This window comes from Saimiri boliviensis, chromosome 10 (genome assembly GCF_048565385.1).
Source record: "Saimiri boliviensis isolate mSaiBol1 chromosome 10, mSaiBol1.pri, whole genome shotgun sequence".
Classification (NCBI taxonomy): Eukaryota; Metazoa; Chordata; class Mammalia; order Primates; family Cebidae; genus Saimiri; species Saimiri boliviensis.
Genome location: NC_133458.1, coordinates 95,676,814 through 95,698,052, shown reverse-complemented (window position 1 = coordinate 95,698,052; position 21,239 = coordinate 95,676,814). Strand labels below are relative to the sequence as shown.

Here is a 21,239-nt window from a genome sequence, read left to right as displayed (position 1 = left end):
TATACCCTTCTTTATCTAAGTTTGTTCTTAATTAATGTAATATAATAAGCATCAAAGAGAAATTGTAATACTTTCTGAATATAACTGGCATTGGCCTGGTATTCTATTTAGAGTCTATCCACCTGAACCCAGTTCTAGAAACAAAACAAAAAAAACGTGTAAAAAACTGAGCAGTCCATTCTGCTTCTACCAAGACAGACCACTGATGCCTTAAATATGCTGCCATTGCCTGCGGGATTTCATACACAGCGTTCACATCACAGCCAGCAGTATGCAGAGGGCAGCCGCAGTTAAATGTGCAGCTCCCCTTGCCCTCTGAATTAAGGCGGGGTCTCTGATGAGTTGCACTTTTAACTTTTACTCTCAACAATGCCGGAGAGATAGTTTTATACAGACACAGTAGCACAGTCTCTGGCTGCCGGAGGTTTGCTCTCTGCCTTCCAAAGCCTTCGGTGAGGACTGTGACATGATGGAAATAGATATATGTCCTACAGAGGCAGCCTGCCTAGGTTTTATGCCTGTTTCTGTCGCTTATAAGCTATATGACCTTTGGGCAAGTTTCTTAAACACAAAGGGAAATAAATGAGTTACACAATCATAGGGTGGCTGTGAGAATTAAATGAGTTCTACAAATGCATCTGTATATACAGCCCTTGGGACAATGCCTTGCATATGGTAAACACCACGTAAGTATCTGATATGATTACGTTCCATATCTTATATGCATGGCATGAGATCTCCAGGTAATTAATGAAGATTACATCAAACTTTCTTAAGTTGCCTTAATGGATGGTGGCTCTCCTCTTGGCATAAATTTGAAGAGAAGAAACGAGATTTTTTTTGTTTGTTTATCTCTCAAACTAAGATTCTGTTTGCCACTCAGCCCTCTGGTGCAGATGGGAAACCGTGAGGCCTTCTTTCCTCCTCTTGGACAAGTTCCTTCAGGAGCTACTCCCTGGCACTCTCTCCTTCCCTCTTGCCCAGGTTCACCCTTTCCTTCACCCCTTAAAGAAAACTGTGACTCTCACTAAGACTACAGAGCTCCCCTCATGGTTTGCCTGCTAGGCTCCGTTTCATTTTCCAGAACTTGGCTCAACTACCACTGAGACAGCAGGTGGGAGGGGGTCCCCAGAGAACCTCCAACCAGCCTGCACACTGGGAGGCACGCACACTGGGGTGAAACCTTGGGAAGTTTGGGGCATTTTCATTGAGGAGCCTGGCCCCTCCTCTTCCCGTGTGGAACCTGAGCCTGGCCCCTCCTCTTCCCGTGTGGAACCTGAGCCTGGCCCCTCCTCTTCCCCTGTGGAACCTGAGCCTGGCCCCTCCTCTTCCCGTGTGGAACCTGAGCCTGGCCCCTCCTCTTCCCGTGTGGAACCTGAGCCTGGCCCCTCCTCTTCCTGTGTGGAACCTGAATTGGAAAGGCTGGGCAGGAAGCACTCTAGCAGGGACTCTGGCCTAGTGAGAGTTCCTGTTTCTCCTTTTTCTTCCTTTTCACCCAATAAAACCCTGTCTTACTCACTATTCAAATTGTCTGCGAGCCTGAATTTTCACGGCCATGGAACAAAGAACCCTGTCTCTGGCTGAACTAAGAAAGTGTCCAGGCTAGGCATGGTGGCTCACACCTGTAATCCCAGCACTTTGGGAGGCCAAGGTGGCAGGACCACTTTAGGTCAGATGTTCAAGACCAGCCTGGTCAACTGGTCAGGTGAAACCCTGTTTCTACTAAAAATATAAAAATTAGCAGCACGTGTTGGTGCACACCTGTAACCCCAGCTATGCAAGAGGCTGAGGTGGGAGAATCACTTGAACCTGGTAGGTGGAGGTTGCAGTGAGCTGAGATTGCGCCACTGCACTCCAGGCTGGGCAAGAGAGTGAGATCCATCGCCAAAAAAATATATATATATAACATAGATTATATATATTATATATATTATATAACATAGATTATATATATTATATATATTATATAACATAGATTATATATATTATATATATTATATAACAGATTATATATATTATATATATTATATAACATAGATTATATATATTATATATATTATATAACATATTATATATATTATATAATATATTTTATATATTATATAACATATATATTATATATTATATAACATATATTATATATTATATATTATATAACATATATTATATATTATATATTATATAACATATATTATATATTATATAACATATATTATATATTATATAACATATTATATATTATATAACATATATTAATATTATATAACATATATTATATATAACATATATTATATATATTATATAACATATTATATATATGTATATATATATGTATACACACACACACACACACACATACACACACACTACACCACTGCTCCCAAAAAGACTTGACACCCCTGCCACTCTCCACTGCCTCTCACCCTCATCTTTGGTCTATGGCATTGCTGGCCTGTTTTTTTCATGATGCTATGATTTGTTTCTTTTCACATCTGTCTCCTCCAAGAGGCTGTGAATCTCATAGGAGTAGATGGTATTTTATCTTTTTTCTGTATACACAGCACATAGTAACATAACCGGCCCCAGCACGTATTCAATAAATAATTGTCGAAAAAATATATAGTTTCTTCTACCTGCCCAAGACTAGCTTTCTCCCTCAGACTGTCATTCAGCTATGATTCTGCAATCTTTTTCACCATCAGGAGTTTAAGACAGATGTCAGATGTGCCGATTCAATAGCCCCTACCTGTCTTACCTAAGCAACGGGATCAATACTCATTCTGCTTCTGATGCGAGATACAACACTGGAGGAAAGGGATAGAGGGGAAACGGGACCAAATGCTCTTCAGATAGTTCCCAGTGAAGGTACCTCATCCTCCTTTTCAGAGAAGCAGACCCTTGGTGGCAGACCCAGGGGACAGTGTACCCCAGGAGCCTCCCCAGGCTGTGGTGGTTCATGGCCTCAGCCTGCACTAGGGAAGCCCAAGGTGGATATCCAATAGTCTCCATCCAGGGGCCAAATGCCAAAGCCAGCCAGTCAGCCCATCCAGTGGGGTCATCACTGGTGAAAGGGTGGCTGCCTGTGGGCTGGATTTGGCCCCAGATATCTTTTGTTTGACTCCCAGGGTCTTCAAAAAATGTTTGAGTTAGCTGCCAATGTGTAAAAATTAGCAGATGATGCATTTTTTTTAAATCTAAAAAAATGTTAAGATTAAGTTAAGATTCCCAGCTTAACTAGAAGAGCAGGCAACAATAGGTCTCTCTCCCTGGTAGGAGGGCTTCATGGGAGGGGACCAGCGCTGTCTTCTTGAGGTGAGGCATGTGCTTTGCATTTTTCCACACTCCCCACATCACTCAATTACTTCAACTCTCTGAGTGCTATGCAAAAGAGTTTGCAACTCCCAGGCTAGGCTCAGCAAGAGAATCCAAGTACTGAGGCAAGGACATGTGATCTGGAGGAATCAGATCAGAACGTGGGAAGAAGCCCCGAACCAATGGGACAATAACTTTTTAAAAGAACTTTGAGACTTAGGCCAAGGTAGGGAGGTGACATGAAAGGAAGTGTTGAATGAAGACTAATGTGACAGATTTTTTAGAAAGTGTGACAGTGGATGGCTTTTTGAGAAGTGTGTGTGTGTGTGTGTCTGTGTATGTGTGTGTGTGTCTGTGTGTGTGTGCGTGCGTGCACGCAAAAATATGTATCTCCAGCCAGAACCTCTTTTCTGAATTCTAGATCTGTTTATTCAACTGCCTATTTGACACATCTAATGAGCATATCAAACTGAACACGTCCCAGTGGAACTATGGATGGGTTCCCCAAACCTGCTTCTCCTAACATCTCTTCCGTCTTAGTTGATGGCACCTCCGTTCATTCTTCCAGTTGCTCAGGCCAACTTTGAGACTATCCCTGATTCCACAAGCTCTCACCTCCCACCATGTCCAGACATCCAGCAAATCATGTTCTACGTCTATCTTCAAAACCCTCAGAATTCAAGCATACCTCACTCCCATTGCCATCACTTTGGCCTGAGCCATCTTCAACCTCTTAGATTACTGGAACAGTCCCCTAATGCTGCACCTAATTCTTCCTATGCCCCCTGCAGTCCCTTCTCTGTAGAGAGGCCAGAATGATCATATGATCATTCTCCATGCAAAAATATTTAGTAATCTGCATATTAGAGAATAACATACATATTGGACCTAAAGTTTCGTTTATTTGTTTTGGAGACAGAGCCTTGCTCTGTTGCCCAGGCTAGAGTGCAGTGGCGTGATCTTGGCTCACTGCAACCTCTGCCTCCCAGGTTCAAGCAATTCTCTTGCCTCAACCTCCTGAGTAGCTGGGATTACAGGCACCCCCCTATTACACCCAACTATTTTTGGCTTTTTTAGTAGAAACAGGTTTTCACCATCTTGGCCACGCTGGTCTCAGACTCCTGACCTCATGATCCACCCGCCTCAGTGTCCCAAAGTGCTGGGATTATAGGTGTGAGCAACCACACCTGGCTAGACCTAAAGTTTTAATTTCATGAAGAGTACATGTTAAAGTATGAGTGTGTGACAGAGATTCAAATGATGGAGTGACAGAGACTTGCAGGACCACATAACACAACGCTGTGCTGGGCAGCAGGAAAGCTAGTTCTGCTCCTTTTAAACCTCCTGGCCCCTGGGAAGCACGTACAAAGGATGACATCATGGCTACAATTTTTCATGTGCAAGATCTGCCCACTCTGCACCAAGTGTCATTCAACCCCTCATTTGTCCACTGGTCTCCTATATGTATCTCTCATTTCTCTGGCTTTGGAACTTCTTTTTCTGGCTCTGAGACATCCAGCTCCATTGCCTAATCTCCTGGCTCAGAGCTGATCTCCTGCCTCCACGCTCAACCCTGCAACCTCTTTTCCTGTCTGCTTTAGCCTAGAGGGTAGATGTTGGACGGAAAGGATCCCAGGAAAGTTTCTGGCAAAGGCACTTACTCCATTGAGATGCTTTTAATTTTTTCCTTTCTCTTTTCCATAAGACTTTTGAAGTTATCTGGAAAAGAATCAAGTTTTGTGATAACTTCTAACTAAGAAGACATAAAACTGAAATCTTCAGAATAGCTTTAGACAAACACATGCTGAAAAGGTGTGCCATATTTCTCCAAAAATATGCGGTATAAAGCGCACTTTAAAAGGCATGGGATGAGGAGTTAGTGAAACAGTCAGGAATCTGATGAGGAATTTACAGACCTGCAAAGGCAAGGCACAGAGCCCAGAAATCTAATGCTTTCCACCAACTTTTCTCACTGAGCCAAGTGTGAGATAAGACACTGCTAATTCTAATCACACTGAAACATTTTCTATCACATACATTATAATGGAAAATGGAAAAGGGCCATCTTGAGGTTATAAAGGTTTATGTGGCTCCAAAAATTAGGTGGAGCGTAGGCATTGGTTGGAAGGCTGTTAGCAAAGAAAGCAATTCAGCTATTTTGGTGCTGTCATCCTTGGCACCTTGGGGTAGGCAGAATAACAGCCCCAAAGATGTCCATGTCCTGTTCCCTGGAATCTCTGAATATCTTGCATGACGCAGCAAAGGGGACTCTGCAGCTGTGACGACGGATTCTAAATGATGACCAAAGCAGAGGTGAGGGTGATGTGGGGCCATAAGCCAAGGAATGTGGGCAGCCTTTAGAAGCTGGAAAATGCAAGGAAATGGATTCTCCCTTAGAGCCCCCAGAAGGAACAGAGCCCTGCCAACCCATTTGAGAACTCTGACCCTACAGAAGTGCAAGCTGGTAACTTTGTATGCTGTTAGCCATTAATTTGAGGTAATTTGTTACAGCAGCAACAAGAAACCAAAACAAGTCTCTGATCTCACTCCCACGTTCAGTCCCTTAGCAAATCTAGTTGGAGAACGTCCTAGGTCTTCTAGGGACCAGGTTAAGGGAGAAGCTGTATGTGAAATCGCAACTCATGTAGTGACAGCTCTTCACTGACTGCAAAGGAACAACTTCGCAAATGGCTGGGGGAAGCTCCATGCAGAGGGCTGCAAGAAATGCCAGACGCACTGGACAACCAATGCATTTACTGAGCCAAAAGATGGGCTTCAAACCCGGCCTGGGATGATCTCCACCCTCACTGTCAACTACTCTCTAGGGGAGCTTGTAAGAAGAGTCCAGATCCACTATTGGAGAAATCCAGGAAGAGTGAAGGTATTCCTCACTGGCCCCAGTATCCTCTTACCATGCTTTTCATCTTCTCACAGAAATCTTGCTCTTCCCCTCAGGCTCTCCTTGTACTTCTAACCTCCTTCCTCCTCCAGGCAAGCTTATTTTCAAGATAAGATTGAATAAACCTAAGGCTAGAAAGTAAACAATAGCCGAGACATTTAAACCAAACTTCCAACGGGTATCTGCTTTTTCCCCTTTTCCAACTTTCATTTTAGATTCAGGGGATACATGCACAGGTTTGTTCCATGGATAAATGGTGTGTTGTGGGGGTCTGGTGTGAAGATTATTTTATCACCCAAGTAATGAGCATAGGTAATTTTTGAATCTTCATCCTCCTACCACCCTCCACCCTCAAGCCGGCCCGGTGCCTGTTGTTCCCTTTTTTGTGTCCATGTGTGCCCAATGTTTAATTCCCACTTACAAGTGAGAACATGTGGCATTTGGCTGTCTGTTCCTCCATTAATTTACTTAGGACAACAGCCTCCAGCTCCATCCATGCTGCCGCAAAGAGCATGACTGCATTCTTTTTTAAGGCTACATAGTATTCTATGGTACACATGTACCGTATTTTCTTTATCCAGTTTGCTGTTGATCTAGGCTGATTCCACGTCTTTGCTATTGTGAAAAGTACTGTGATGAAGACTTGCATGCATGTGTCATTATGGCAGAATGATTTCTTTTCCTTCGGGTATATATCCAGTAATAGGGTTGCTTGGTTACATGGTAGTTCTGTCTCCTTAATAAGTTATTGGAGAAACCTCCAAAGTGCTTTCCATAGTAGTTGAACTAATTTTCACTCCCATCAGCAGTGTGTAAGTGTTACCTTTTCTTCATACTTCACAAGCATCTCTCATTTTTTGACTTTTTAATAACAGCCATTCTGACTGGTGTGAAATGGTATCTCACTGTGGTTTTGATTTACGTTTCTCGAGTGGTTTGTGACATTGGGCCTTTCATCATATGCTTGTTGTTGGCTGTGTGTATGTCTTCTTTTGAGAAGACTCTGCTCATGTCCTTTGCCCATTTTTTAAAATGGGGTTGTTTTTTGCTTGTTGATCTGTTTAAGTTTTTTATAGATTCTGGATATTAGACCTTTGTCAGATGCATACACATTTGCTTTTTAACAAAGACCAGAATGAGACTATAAATGTTCCTTGAGGACCAAAAATACATCTAGATTCTCTATCATTGACATTCCTCATCCCTAATACCATGCCTGGAATTTAGCTGGCCTTAAACGAATTAATAAAATTGTACCAGTAGACAGCATACCTCTTCTTACAGTATCTCCTCTCAGTGTTAGCACTTCCTATGATACAGAGAAAATAACATGTTTTCACCACTGCTCTAAAACAAATGAGACCTTGGAAAAAGGCTTATTAAGAATTACCATCATGCTAATGTTACTTTAGCTTTCAAATCACTTTTTAGAACATTAATTATTCTAGTGATGCAAAATCTTAAAAGTGGTGAGTACAGAAGGGTCACGTGACTTGAGATATGACAGTGCCACAGATGAGAAATGGAAAATAAAATTTAAAGTTTCAATTTGACTGCACAAGGGGTACAGATCTCTAAATGACCATGTAGCTTTGATGAGCATTCACAAAGCCTTCATTTACGTAGAACTTCAAAGCACGAGATCACTCTGTCCAGAAAGCTCCTATGCTCACCATTAAAACCTCATCACTGACTGATCCTTTAATCCTATGCAAGCTTAAGAGTTATAACCTGGAGCCATGGAGGGCTTCAATGAGGTCTATAGACCCCACTAAATTTTATAATTATGTGTACTGAATTATTTTAAAATAATGAGTCTGATCAAGGAAGGTTTAGAATCTGCTTCTTTAAGAAATAGTACCAGCCATTATATCATTACCAAAATGAAAATCTGTCCTTTTTTGGTGTCATGATCTGAAACAATTAATCTTTTCATTCAGTCAGTTAGTCACTGTATCCGTTTCTCATTGCTGCTGTAATAAATTACCATATACTTGGTTGCTTTGAAAGACACACATTTATTATACAACAGTTCTGGAGGTCAGATGTCTGAAATGGTTCAAGGTAAAATCAAGGTGGTGGTAAGGCTGCATTTCTCCTGGAACTCTAGAGATAAGAGAATCAATTTCTTGGCCTTTTCCAGCTCCTGGAGGCTGCCAGCAGTCCTGGGCTGGTGGTTTCTTTGCATCTTCAAGGCCAGCAATGGCCCGTTGAGTCTTTCTCACTTTGCATTCTTCTAAAACTGACTCTTCTGTCTCCCTCTTCTACATTTAAAGGACCCTTGTGAATACATCAGGCCCACCAAGAAGATCCAGGATAATCTCCCTATCTCAAGATCAGTTGAGAGCAACCTTAAGTCCATCTCCAATATATTCACATATAACATATTCACAGGCTCCAGGTGGATGTGAACGTTTTGGGTGGGGGTGCATTTTTCTACCTACCACAGTTACTTAACACCTGTTTTGAACACCTATTTCTAGTAGGAGATTTTGGAAATAAACCTTTTTTTTTTTTTTTTTTTTTTTTTTTTTTTTAAGATGGGGCCTTGTTCTGTCATCTGGGCTGGAGTGCAGTGGCACGATCTTGGCTCACCACAACCTCCGCCTCCCAGGTTCAAGCAATTCTCCTGCCTCAGCCTCCTGAATAGCTGGGATTACAGACACATGCTACCACGCCCGCCTAACTTCTGTATTTTTAGTTGAGTCGGGGTTTCACTACATTGGCCAGGTTGGTCTCAAACTCCTGACCTACTGATCTGCCCACCTCAGCCTCCCAAAGTGCTGGGATTACAGGCATGAGCCACCGTGCCCAGCTGAGGATAAACTTTCTGATGTGGTCCTCACTTTTCAGGTGACAATAATAAAAGATGACAATAGCTGCCATCATGGAGCATTTGCTCTGTGTCTCTCTCCATTCTAGGCATATTATATGAGTTCATTCATTTAATCATACAACCAGCCTAGGAGTTAGGTCATATGATTATCACTATTACAGATAAAAGGAAATGAGGAACCAGCAGCCTGTGTTTCTTGTCCAGGTCATATAACCAGTTTGGTGGCAAGGTGCAGTTTAAACACAGGCTCAGACACTGGTACCTGAGCTCTGAATCTGTACTAGAGTTTCTTCTTTAGTATGACACTGAGAAAACTTAAAGAAAGAGGGGGTATTAATTAAGTAAGCAAAAACAATATAAATTGTTGAAATAATGTAAATTTTCAAGCTAAATAAGGACAATGGAAATTAAGATGAATAAGTCATAACAAGCATGCTTTAAAAGGCTGGACCATTATATGTACACATGAGGACAATTCAATGAAAATAATCAATGAATAGTCATTGTCACCACTGTCCATTTAAAATAATGTCTGTCATAAAAATAACTGAAGTTTTCATAGGGAGCATAAATAACAGAAAGAAGCCTGCAAAACTTAATGGCATCCTGCATTCAACGAGCATTCAGCAACTCTAAAATATGTGAGTGCACACGGATGGGATACATGATCAGCTCAGATGGAAAGCAACGACCTGGCTCAAACCCCAACACCGTGAGAAAGACGCACCGCTATTCTAGGATGGAAATAAATATATCAGATCATTCATCGTGTTTTCAGGTTTGAAGCTACCAGAATGAAATTAGGTCTGCAAAAATTCAAGGGTGACTGCTTCTTAGACATGGAAATCGTATCTGTTAAATACAGCTCTACAGGAAAAAGAAAAAGGAGAGCTAGTGAAGATTGTTTCTCAAAGGGAGAAAGCAGCTGTGACTCTGGGAGAGTAATTTAGTAAGGCTTCCTGGCTGCAGACATAAAAGAATGAGAAGAAATCTGACAAGATGAGAATAAGAGCTGGCCACTAAACTAGAGAAAAGGTTAGGAAAATTCAAAGGATTTTTTTTTTAAATAGCTTTGAAAGGAAGACTGAAAGAATGAGTAAGAAAAGAGAAATTTTTATTTTAAAGTCCCATTTCTCTCTAATTCTGACTATTAAAAAAAATGACATCAGGGTCCTGAATCTATTGTCTCCCAATGAAGTCCTCATAAAATGTCCTACGTTTAAAAGTCTGTTTACAAATCCAAAGAGGAATTTCCTCTCTGGCCTTTCTCAACCACAGCCCAGGGTCTCAGAAAGTGTGCCCTTTCTGTTCCTAACACAATCACCAGGAATCCTACGATTCAGAAACAAAGACACTGGAGGGAAAAGTTGCTGCTGTTTGTGTAAGGAAAAGTGGTTTATGCTTCAAAGGATTGATCAGTTCTGTAAGATTCTTAGAAATAAAATTAAATACTTAAACTGCAATAACCCACGAACACCCAATTAGTAAGATGATCTGTTCAGGGAGGAATAATGATCACATGTGATGATAAAGATGAACAGCAAGCAACGTACAAGCAAAAAAGGAAACACCGTATTTAACTAAAAATGCAGAATGTTCAAGAAGCAGCCCATATTTCCCTTATACACTGTAACCAATAATTTCAAGTGCTAAGGATAGTATCAGAGCTATAATTTGGTCCCAAAAGAAACATCTAAAAGTCTAAAATACATAAGTTGGAAAACACCCTTCCCCAAAAGTGCTGTACCAATTTTTTTTACGTATTTCCATAACAGTATCCCTATGCAATCTTTGGGCTTTATTGAGAACATTACCTTACCATTAAGGAGGTATCTTTTTGTTGCAGTTGCTTAATAGCTCAGTACATCAGATGAGGGGAAATAAATGGCACAGCACACAAAGTGGGGATAGGCTGCTTATGAGTAATGTAGTAAAGACATGTATGTAGATATTTTCCTTTTATATAAAAATGATGCCATTGAGGGCAGGCATGGTGGCTCACGCCTGTAATCCCAGCACTTTGGGAGGCTGAGGTGGGCAGATTGCGAGGTCAAGAGATCAAGACCATCCTGGCCAACATGGTGAAACCCTGTCTCTACTAAAAACAAAAAAATTAGCTGAGTGTGGTGGCGCATGCCTGTAAACCCAGCTACTTTGGAGGCTGAGGCGGGAGAATCACTTGAACCAGGGAATCGGAGGTTGCAGTGAGCCAAAATTGCACCACAGCATTCAAGCCTGTGTGGTGGAATTAGACTTTGTCTCAAAAAAAAAAAAAAAAAAAAAAAAAAAAGATGCTATTGAACATTCTCCTCCAAAACACACACCATTTCTCCTAATGGTGATGAATTTTTGCTCATTTCACCACTCTCTCTCCCCATTCTTTTGCTAACAAATAACCTGTTTGCTGTGGCTGCAGAGTACGGTGGCGGTATTTAAATAGTGGAACAAGTACCAAGGTCACACTGGCTTCTTATGCAACCGACTTTGAGCTGAAGTTAAGCCAGAAGATACACAGTGATGAACAGAGTAGTTTTCCCAAAAGCAAGCACACTACTGGGCCAGACACATGCCATACAGTTTATTGGAACTTTTCCATGTTCTGCTGCCAGGCTCATCACAATCCACTTGGCAGTCTGGTATGCTGTAAAAAAAGGTTTCTGAATTCCTAGCTGTGAGATCACAGACCAGACAAGTGACCTTGCTATACTGCATCTGCAAAATGGGCCTAATAAAAACACTTGCTGGCCCCATAAGGTATTTTAAGATGCAAACTGATTATATACCTGGATATACTTCGTAATAGATAAATATTAGAATACCATGTTTAGGCCTGAGGAAATAAAGAATTGTCATTACAGGAAATGAACACAGTTTTGCAGATAAGACACAAATGTATTTCAAGATTTGGGAATGTTAAACAGGGATGGATATCATTTTTTGGAGGAAAAAAAGACACAAATCAGACCATTTGACTACCTTTAAATATGTAAGAATCTTTCATTGAGCAGTTGAAACAAAAACAACTGAATTAAACATACTTTTTTTTTTTTGAGGCCTGGCACAGTGGCTCACCCCTGTAATCCCAGCACTTTGGGAGTCTGAAGTGGGCAGATCGCTTAAGGACAGGAGTTCAAGACCAGCCTGGCCAACATGGTGAAACTCCATCTCTACTAAAAGTACAAAAATTAGATGGGCATGGTGGCACATGTCTGTAATCCCAGCTACTTGGGAGGCTGAGGCACGAGAATCACTTGAGCCTGGGAGGCAGAGGCTTCAGTAAGCCGAGATCACACCACTATACTCCAGCCTGGGAGACAGAAGGAGACTCTGTCTCAAAAAAAAAAAAAAAAAAAAAAAAAAGAAAGAAAGAAAGAAAGAAAGAGGAATTAGGTTTACACGATTTTACAAAAGAAGTAGGTAAGTTATTTTTACAAATAATTTTTGTTGAGTAAGAGTTGGGATATAGCGAGGCAATACAATATATGCCCCTAGAAATCTTAACTAGGTAAACACTTTTCTGAGGCAACAAAATACAAGCATTCCAGAAAACAGCCAAATGATCCTGGATAGCCTTTTACAGCAAAGTTGGCAATTTTTTTCTCTAAAGGGCCACACAGTGAATACTTTAGGCTTTCTGGGCCACACAGTCACTGGCTATCAAAGTACTCATCTCTGCTAGGGTATTGGGAAAGCAGCCATCAACAGTACCTAAACAAAAGGGCACAACTGGATTCCAATAAAACTTTTCATTATTTGAGACAGGGTCTGCCTCTGCCTCCCAGGCTGGAGTGCAGTGTTGTGATCTCAACTCACTGCACCCTTGACCTCCTGGATTTGAGCAATCCACCCACCTCAGCCTCCCAAGTAGCTGATACTACAGGCACATGCCACTATACTCATGGGGTCTCCCCACGTTGCCTAGGCTGGTCTTGAACCCCTGGGCTCAAACAATCTTCCCGCCCTCAGAAAGAGTTAATATTACAGGGATAAGCCTCACTGAAACTTGATTTACAACAAAAGATGTCAAGCTGGATTTGGCTGGTAGGCCATCGTTTTCCAATTCTTAATCTAAAGGTTCTTTCCAGTCCTAGGATTCTAGCCTGCAAAACGCAGCTACAGCAAATGGTGAAAAACCAAATGAAAATGAAAAATACCAGTAAACTGCTGAATCTGAGTGCTATGTCACTGGAGCCAGTGCCATTCTTTCTGTCTAGGGCTTGGGAATATAATTAATAGATCTTTGTAATCAGCTCATTAGGATAATACATCATCAGTGATTTTTTTTTCCTTTTTAGCAAAACATAAAAATGTTTACATATGTTTATAGCTGTGATACCCAGACTTTGTAATCCAAGTGTATAATATTACAATCTGGTACACTAGGAAGCATATGCCATCTGCTCAGCTTCTTCATCCTGTCTGCCAATGGGAAGTATTTTTAGATAAGGTAAAGACATGTGTCGGTAGACACTACCTTGGTCCTTTTCTAGCTGCTACTCTTTTGTCACTCTTTTATCTCATCCTTCTTCCTCACCCATCCCACTCTTGCAAAGCAGACTGAAACAACACCGTTATTGCAAGGAGGAGGTCAAGCAGGGAGGAGTTGGTCAGTGCAGGTGAGGGGGCCACAGCTGGGCAAACCACACCCAGGAGCTTTGAGGGTGAAAGCTGGCGATTGAGTCCACCCTTGAAACCGTGGACCAGAAAGAAGAGCATGTTCGGAAGTCAGGCCCAACTGGAGTGGAATGGGAGTGAAAGGAAGAGTGGGCGTGAAAGCAGAGCTCAGGAAGGAGGGCGGCTGCAGTGCCAGGGGCTCGTTTTCCTGGCATCCTGCCCCAGGGCATGTAGGTGGCTTGGCCTCCTTGAAACCTTGGGGTCAAAGGAAACAAACAACCCCCCTTACTAGTGTGCCTGCAGCCAAAGCACCTTGGACTTTGATCCTGTCAAATTCTCGGACCTTGAGGTATTTATTTCCTGATATTGCCCAATGAGGTGTTTTTGTTTTTTGCTTTTTTGGTCTAACGTGTCAAAGGAACACATGCTATTGGCCTAGACATTCTAAAAATGTAATACACACACATATATACTTATTACACATATTCATATTACACATTCACATACGAATATGGATATAGGCATGTACATGCATACAGTCATGTGTGGCTTAACAATGGGGTATGTTCTGAAAAATTCATTGTGAGGTGAGTTCATGTGTGAACATCATAGCATGTGCCTACACAAACCTAGACAGCATATGCTGTGGCTACAAAGCTATATAGCATGTTCAATAGCGAATCCTGTAGGCAATTACAGCACAATGGAAAATATCTGGGTATCTAAACACAGCAAAGGTATAGTAAAAATACTGCATTGTAATCTTACGGAACCATTGTAGTATATGCAGCCTGTTGACAAGGGAACATCGTAATGTGGCATATGACTCTCTGTCTCTCTCTCCATACACATACACACACACACACACACACACACACACACACACATTATTGTGTTTACAGGCTTTTTTCTAAGGTAGCTTCTATGTTAATTAGAAGCAGTAAGCAGTAGATACCCAGATTTTAAGGTAACTTAATACCATGTTTAGATCTTAAAAAATATACATGGCCTGAGAACTTGTCATACGATCTGAAGCCTCTAATTTAACAATAAACTTGTTGGATGCCAGCGTCCGTGGATGAAGGAATATTTTCCAACCTTGATTTATTAATGGGAAACTCAGGCTAAAACAAGAAAAAGTGAACTTGGACTACAGATACTTGGCATGTATCACTTAGGTTGTTCATATTCCAAGTGACAGATGACAGAATCACCAATTCCAACTGGTTTAAGCTAAAGAGAGGGGGACAAAGTGCTGACGAAGTCAAAAGATTAGGAATAGAACTTCAACCACTCCTGGACTCAGGTTCCAACAAAGACAATCAGAATTCAGTTCTCCATCTCTCAGCTCTGCCTCCAAAGGAGTGTGGTCTATCTCAGGTCCCAGGCAGATCACAGCAAAACAACTATGGTTCAGAAGCAGCAAGCAAAAGCTCGAGCAATGGCTGATAATTCCAATGAGGCCACATTCCCTTTCTAGGCCAATCCCTGAGGTCCTGAGTGAAGCTGGAGTCATGAGCCACCCCAGGAAGTTGTAGACCTATCTGGACTTACGATAAAGTGGACAGCATAAGAAAATCAGGGGCTTTTACCATGAGAAGGAGTAGTTCTTGACAGCAGACAAACCTTTAACAAGGAACTCAGTACATCCATCCCTCTAGAACAAGGAACAATGTAATGATGTAAAGGATGCTGATGGCAGAAAGATTACTGAGTTGGAAAAGCAACTCTAAGTCAGAAAAATACAAAAATGGACTGTGAATCATTTAATGTAGGCTGCAGTGCCCAGCAAGGTTTGGAGACATCTTCTCAAGAAGCTGCCTGGCGGGGTGCGGTAGCTCATGCCTATAATCCCAGAACTTTGGGAGGCCAAGGCAGGCGGATCACGAGGTCGGGAGATTGAGACCATCCTGGCTAACACGATGAAACCCCATCTCTACTAAAAATACAAAAAATTGGCCGGGCATGGTGGCACACACCTGTAGTCCCAGATACTTGGGAGACTGAGGCAGGAGAATCGCTTGAACTCAGGAGGCCGAGGTTGCACTGGGCTGAGATCACACCACTGCACTCCAGCCTGGGTGATAGAGCGAGACTCTGCCTCCAAAAAAAAAAAAAAAAAAAAAAAAAAAGCGGCCTGCTGCACCATTGAGAAAACAAGATCCACTAACTCTGCCAAAACACATAGCCTGCAGTAATGCTAGCCTAATCTCTGAAAGGATAGTCCTAGAATAGTCTAACAACATGGCAGCATCATGTCCTATCTTGCCATGGATCTAATGCCTTGAGGTCACGGACCGTTTACGACACCCTCATCTGCACAGCAGTGATGGGAACTGTGTGTGTATTCGTTATGACTTTACTGGCAGCCTTTTTCATTCTCCATTATGTAGATGGGAAACGTAAGGACTAGGTTAAGGAAACTCATATCAGGGGAAAACAAAGACAAAAATAGGTTATCAAAAACTTCACAATAAAATTATTTTCATTACGTTATTTGGGGCGTGCATGGAAAACATTAAGAGCAAAACAGGATCACCGAGATAATTCCACAGAAAACTTGAAAAGTCACAGCATAGGTAAACTGACATAGATTTGGCTGGATTTTCATTTTGATTTTTTATATTGAGTATTTCACTCCCTATGTTGCTATACACATAACAGCATATGAGATTTTAGCCACACTCTTAAAATACACAGGTTCAAGCTAACGCGAGTGGTTACTGTGCACTGTAAATAAATAGGATAAAGTTCTGTGACATGTCTAAGAAGTAACTAAGATAGTAACTGTCTTCATGGCAGGAAATACTCTCTTTCTTAAAAAACAACAACAACAACAACAACAACAACAACAACAACAACAAAACCACACATTGGACACAGTGGCTCATGCCTGTAATCCCAGCACTTTGGAAGGCTGAGGTGGGCGGATCACCTGAAGTTGGGGGTTTGAGACCAGCCTGCCCAACATGGAGAAACCCTATCTCTACTAAAAATACAAAATTAGCGAAGCATGGTGGCACATTCCTGTAATCCTAACTACTCAGGAGTCTGAGGCAGGAGAATCGCTTGAACCCAGAAGGCAGAGGTTATGGTGAGCTGAGATGGCACCATTGCACTCCAGCCTAGGCAACAAGAACAAAACTCCAATTCAAAACAAAACAAAAAATCGGATGTGCTGTTTTTCAGCTTACTATAAAAAAAAAGTCAGTGATTCTTGTTTGCATTTCATGATGCTATACTCTGCGGGCTGGGCTATTCCCAGACTTACCTAGCTTACATCATGGAAGTTTTCAAAAAGTCTAAACACTTAAGGACTTTTGTTCATTTTTTCCCCACTCATAATAATAGATTTCTGGAAGACCATTTAAATATGTTAAATTTCCCTTCATTTTTCTAAGTATTTATAACACGGCAGGCAATCAATTGAGAAAAGACAGCTCATTGTTCTGTTTTTCCCCAGAGAGAATTTGTCTCAAAAGATGTTTTTTAAGAAGAAAGTTTAATACATCTCCCTAGCCAGCTCAGAAATTGCTATAAATTCAAAATTCATTCTTGTACAATGTTCTTAATTATAAGTAATCTTTCTGTGTTAGTTTAATTCTATCCTATTTATCTTCTAAAGTAGAATGACACATTGCAAATACCATTTGGGGGGTTTTATTAATAAACGCCTAATCCCATGGCTAGTAGGACATGTCTCAGAATAATGTTTTAACTACACTAATGCTCAGTGACTAACACCCTTTCAATAGTAACTGTCCGTTCAACGTGAGGCTAGGCATCTTTTCCAGTGGGATTAGTGGTGATTCCTCAAAAATTGGTCTCAAAGTGCTCACAGCAGGTGATTAGCTCCCGTCTCCTCTCGCCTTCAAAATATGCCAAGGATTATCAGCTTTGTTCTACTTCTGGATTAGATTTTCCATATCCTGTAAAACCAGTATAGAAACCAAGAGTGATGCTAGACAGCAGCACTAATGTCCTATACCATCGAACTCAGTTTCGCAAAATGCGTATTTGGAGATAATGCTCTAAACATGCATATGCACACTCCATAGAAATGGCTAGTCAGAAAGGCTCATGCACACACTCACACACGCAGTGTTTCATATATTGGTTTTGGTGGGCTGATCTGCGAACTTCATCGCTGTAGGCAATATTGTTTGCTATTGCTTCTTTTAGAGCCCATACATATAGATGAGCCCAAACAACTAACCTGCGATAAAGTTTGCATATCTGATAGCAACCTATCTTTCCAGGCTCATTCTGTATGTCCAGGTACAACAGGACAATGTTACGATGAGGCCATGTTTTCCTCCTCTTGATTTAGAAAAATTATGGATTAATTTAAATTATTTGTGAAGTATTTGATGACAATAAGGAGAAAAAGTTACATTCACATTCTATGTGTTTTCAATCAATAAGGAGTTTGAAAAGGGCTCCGTTGCAGAGTTTCACATCTTTGGCTTACGCAGTTCCCTGCAACTAAAAGCAATCTTGCTGTGACTGAAAATGGAGGTGTCAACTCAGGCAGGCTACAAATTGCCAACAGAGGGAATAGCCATTTTAAATTACTTCCAAAGCCTGAATAAATTCTCCTGAATGGAAATCTGCCTTTATCCTTATTTTCTATCTCCAGAGATGATATGTGTTTTACTCATTATGAATCATTCTCTCCATTCCTTTCTACTAAGGTAAAGAAGAATGAGAAAAATACACTTACAGCCAGCACTACGCTGGGCTCTGTTTATGGCATAAGGAATGTAACAAATAAGATTATCCAGTTATTTAACTAATATGAAAAAATACAAGTTAGTTTGAACAGCACTTTAACAACTAAGAGATTATTTTAAACACAGAAACGAAAACGTGGAAAATGCTTTGTTAACTTTAAATCCCCATACGGATTAGCTATTATAGTCCATTTCAACTGTTCCTCACAATAACCTCTTTGGTAAACAGAGAAGATACAACCTTCCATAATTTCTGCAGATACTTAAAACTGGGACAAAGATACTAAGTGATTACGGTCACACAGTTAGTAATGGCAGAAAGTGCCCCTGAATCTTTAGCTTCTGAATTTCTCTCCAGTAATCTCTCCTTAAACCAAGCAGGATTTAGAAATAAGTTCTATTTGTGCATTCAACACACATAGAAAACATTTTTGTACTGGGAAGTTCCTTCTCATTATAACTTAATGTTACTTAGCTATGTATGTAACTTAATTAAAATTTAACAGTATCTGGCCATGGCCTAAAAGTCTATCTTTTTCAGTTTTATTTACTGTGTTTACATAGAATATCACTTAATCACATGGTTTCATAATTTTTCATAATTGGAATATTTCTGGAGGAAAAAAGAGCTACATTAATGGTTAAGAAGGGCTTAATTCAGACAGCAATCCCACCAAATTGTTCATGTTTCAGAAGTGACCCTTAGAATGTTCCAATTTTAGAACATCAGCTGCCACAGTCCTTCCCATCATGTTTATTTGCTGCTGCTCCTCCTGCAGCATTTTCAACAGTCTGGCCCACCTTTCCCTTGATGAAAGGCTTCCTGTTCTTGAAATAGAAAAGTGTTGAATATTACTGCCTATAGGGTTTTAGAGAATCAAGTCAAAAGAATTTTGAGTTTTTTTTTTTTTTTTTTTTTTTCTTGAGACGGAGTTTCGCTCTTGTTACCCAGGCTGGAGTGCAATGGCGCGATCTCGGCTCACCGCAACCTCCGCCTCCCGGGCTCAGGCAATTCTCCTGCCTCAGCCTCCTGAGTAGCTGGAATTACAGGCACGTGCCACCATGCCCAGCTAATTTTTTGTATTTTTAGTAGAGATGGGGTTTCACCATGTTGCCCAGGATGGTCTCGATCTCTCGACCTCGTGATCCACCCGCCTCGGCCTCCCAAAGTGCTGGGATTACAGGCTTGAGCCACCACGCCCGGCCGAATTTTGAGTTTTAAGTCCATAAAAAATGATGCATGGGTATGGTGTCAATACATCACAACTAAAATTTTAGTTCATTACTGGTGAAAGGGCAAAGTAGTGAAATCACATTAGAAACCTGTTGGGCAGTAGTTTGTAAAGCTGAATATACTATATGTATCTCATGACCTAGCAATTCCATGTGTATATAACAGCAATGTGTGCATACGTGAATACATAAGAATATTCATAGCAGTTAGGCACAGTGGCTCACACCTGTAATCCCAGCACTTTGGGAAGTGGAGGCAGGTGTATCACGAGGTCAGGAGTTCAAGACTAGCCTTGCCACGATGGTGAAACCCCGTGTCTACTAAAAATACAAAAACTAGCCTGGCATGGTGGCTGGCACCTATAATCCCAGCTACTTGGGAGGCTGAGGCAGAGAACTGCTTGAACCAGGGAGGCAGAGGTTGCAGTGAGCCAAGATTGCACCACTGCACTCCAGGCTAAGCGACAGAGCAAGACTGCATCTCAAAAAAAAAAAAAAAAAAAAAAAAAAAAAAAAGAATATTCATATCAACATTTTTTGTAATAATCCTAAACTAGAAGCAACCCAAGAGTCTATCAATAACAGAATGAGTAAGTGTATAGAGATAAATTTATAGAATTTGGAATTGCCTACGGCAAAAAAGAATGAACCATAGGTAGATATAATGTATAGACAGATCTCAATATATGGATGTTGAGTAAAACAATCCAAATATAAAATTGTACATAAATATTATATAATTCCATGCATATAAAATTCAAAAACAGGCAAAATTAATTTATAGTTATGAAGTCAGCACAGTGATTAATATGGGGAATGGTGATAATTAGTGTTTCATTGGAAGACCTGAGTATATTTGCTACATCTACCTGAATGGTATAAGAAGACAAGAGTAAATCAATGAGAGGGGTTTGGGATGCCACCGCCGAAAACCGGAAGGAGATCTGATCACATAGGGTTCTAACCATAAGGACAGAGAGGACAGAGTGTTTTCCCCACATCACCAAAAATCTGCAATAGTAGCTTGACATTGCCAGTCTTTTACATTTTAGCAATTCTGGCGGGTAGGTAGGTGGTGGTATGTAATTGTTATTTTTACTTGCATTTCTCTCATGACCAATAACGTTAAGCATCTTCTTATGCTTACGGTAAATTGTAATATTCTCTGAAAGCTTTTTCAAGTATTTTGCCCAAATTTTAATTCGGTTGACTGTACTTTTCCAACTGCTGTGTAAGATTCTTGACATATTCTGGCTACAAGTACTTTGTCAGATATGCATATATCTGAAACCATGACTGCCAAACTCGATTCTATTCCTCTGCTCTATTCATGTACCTTGAGCCAATACCATACTATCTTAATTCCTGCAGCTTTATAATAATTCTTAATATCTAACAACGTAAGTTCTCCATGTCTTTTCTTCTTTAGTTAGTATTGCTTTGGTTATTCTTGGTGCTGTATATTTCCACTTAAATTTTTGAACCAGCATGACAGTTTTCACAAAAATTAATGGACTGATTTTTATTTTATTGGAATTGCATTCAATCTATTAATCAAATTAGGGGAAACTGTATCTTTACAATCATCTAATCTGGACACATGGTGATGTCA

General features: G+C 40.7%; 1 protein-coding gene across 2 annotated transcripts in view; it reads right to left on the bottom strand.

The window, feature by feature from the left end:
• CHN2 (chimerin 2) overlaps positions 1–21,239 on the bottom strand; it is a 327,734-nt gene that overhangs the window by 279,268 nt on the left and 27,227 nt on the right. The window lies entirely within an intron of this gene.